This window comes from Macadamia integrifolia, unplaced genomic scaffold (genome assembly GCF_013358625.1).
Source record: "Macadamia integrifolia cultivar HAES 741 unplaced genomic scaffold, SCU_Mint_v3 scaffold1202, whole genome shotgun sequence".
Taxonomy (NCBI): domain Eukaryota; kingdom Viridiplantae; phylum Streptophyta; class Magnoliopsida; order Proteales; family Proteaceae; genus Macadamia; species Macadamia integrifolia.
Window position 1 is genome coordinate 135,433 of NW_024868118.1, and position 2,281 is coordinate 137,713.

Sequence of the window (2,281 nt, forward strand, 5' to 3'; positions counted from 1 at the left end):
TTTAATTGTCTCCCTTTCCCTAAAGCCAAGTAGAGAAATCCTTGTAAGAGTAACTCTCTGGTCAAGTAGGGAAGCTCATATTATGATGCATCCCTCGGGCTAAGTAGAGAAACCTGCTTGTGAGTCTCTCTCTAGCTTTATCCCCTTTCTTTTACTTTATTTTTATTTCAGCATTTTTTTTCCTTTATTATTATTTTTTTTTAATTGCGTGGGTTGTTTACTTTTAGTTATTTATTTATTTAATTTTAATTGTGTGGCTTGCGTCTTTAAATTCTTAGATGACGAATGGTTAGGACGTTATTTTTAGGACGGTAATTAGAATTAGATCACAACCATTAATCAGTTCACTTTCGCATTATTAAAAGAAATAAAAAATAAAGTGGCTGCTCTCCCTGTGTTCGACCCGTAGCTACACTGATTCGTACGCTTGCGGTTACATTTTAAATCTCAAACAAGTTTTTGGCGCCGTTGCCGGGGAGACAGTTCCATGTTATTTTTCACTTTCTTTTGGTAAATCGGAGTGCTTTGTTTGCTTTGTTTTATATTTTTCCTTTTCTTTTATTGAATTCCTGAGAAGAACAACTTGCAATAATAGTTGTATCAGTGGAGGTCGCCATGCCTCACAGTATGATAAAGACAGGTTTCGCCCTGTAGCAGTACCTCAGGAATTGACCTGAGCAACCCCGGATCCCTGCCGGTAAGCTCCCAAAAAGCAAAAAAAATAAAAAATAAAATAAAAATAAAATAAAAAAATTAAAAAAAAATCAAAAAAATCATCAAAAAGTTTTGCTATCCATTCTTTTGTGCTTGTCTTACTTTAGTTGTGGGAAGTTTTTCTGTTGCATGAGTGTTAAGTGGGTACGTAATACTAAGAATCGGTTAGAAAGAAGAGATCCAACAAGTAGTGACCCTATACGTTTGCTCTCTTTAAAACCCTTCAATATGGGAGACCAACAGCAAAACCCTTCACCTAAATCTCTGAAAGATAGGTTCTACCCTACTAGAACAGCCCAACCTTCCTGTATAGTTCTACCACAAGCCCAGGGCAATTATTTTTGAACTCAAATCTCAATACATCACTATGTTGCCCCACTTCCATGGGTTGACCTCTGAGGATGCATACCTATTTCTAAGGGAATTTGAAGAGGTATGTGTTCTAATTAAGATCCAACAGCTTTCTGATGATGCTGTTAAGCTTAGGTTTATCACTTTTGCATTGAAAGACCAAGCTAAGAAGTGGTTGTATGGATTACCCACAAATTCCATAACCTCATGGGAACAGTTCACAGTTGTCTTCCTTAAGAAGTTTTTCCCAACTCACAAGACCAATAAGCTTAGAAGTGATATCCTTCAGTTTAGGCAAAAGCCTAGTGAGTCATTTTCCAAACTTATGGAGAGATTCAAGAATCTACTCCAAGAATGCCATCACCATGGCCTAGACCTATGGAATTTATGTCAAATAATTTATGAGGGTATTGATTACCCAACTAAACAAATGATAGAGTCTATGTGCCCTAAGGGATTCACATCCTTTACAGATGAAGGAAAGGCATGGGAATTCTTACTTGACTTAGCTGACAAAACCTGTGAGTGGGAATCCACCCAAGAGAGTGAAAGAACCATAGGAGGGAAAGGATATTTTTTGCATGGGATGGTAGCAAAGGAAGCCCATTTGGATAGCCTAATCAAGAGGATTGAGGCTATTGTTCCTAGACAGCCATCATCAGTCAATTTGGTTAAGATTTGTGCTTGGTGCCAGTCCCCTGGACATGTCATAGAAGAATGCCCCAACACCTCTGGGGGTACTTCTAATGATAGTGTTAATGCCTTCTACCAGAATAATCCATATAGTAAAACCTATAATTCAAGATGGAGAAATCACCTAAATTTCTCTTGGAATCAGAGCAACCAAGCAGTGCCTTCCACTTTTCATAATCAAGGTCAACTTGGACCCCAAAGGCCTCCCTTTGCACAACAATCTTTTTTCCAAAATACTTTTCCTAGGTCAAATGCACGACCTCAGGCTAGTTTTCCTAGGGCCCCTCTCCTATCATCTTATCAGCAACCTCTTGGGTTTACCAACACTGAAGAGGCAAGTAAAATAAGTGACTTGGAAAAAAATATGGCCCTCCTCATGACAAGCCATCAAAATTTTACGAGAGAATTTACCCAAATTGTCTCAATTATGCATGAGAGGGAGAAGAGAACTTTACCCAGTCAACCAGAGCCTAACCCTAGGCATCATCAGCTTGTTAGTTCACAAACATCAATTAATGCACCA

General features: G+C 38.4%; 1 non-coding gene across 1 annotated transcript; it reads right to left on the reverse strand.

Annotated features, from left to right (window-relative positions):
- Positions 1–1,330: 1,330 nt before the first annotated feature.
- On the reverse strand, positions 1,331–1,437 carry LOC122063126. Its single transcript, XR_006135207.1, has one exon. It is a non-coding gene; the product is annotated as a small nucleolar RNA R71 (small nucleolar RNA).
- Between the last annotated feature and the right edge of the window lie 844 nt (positions 1,438–2,281).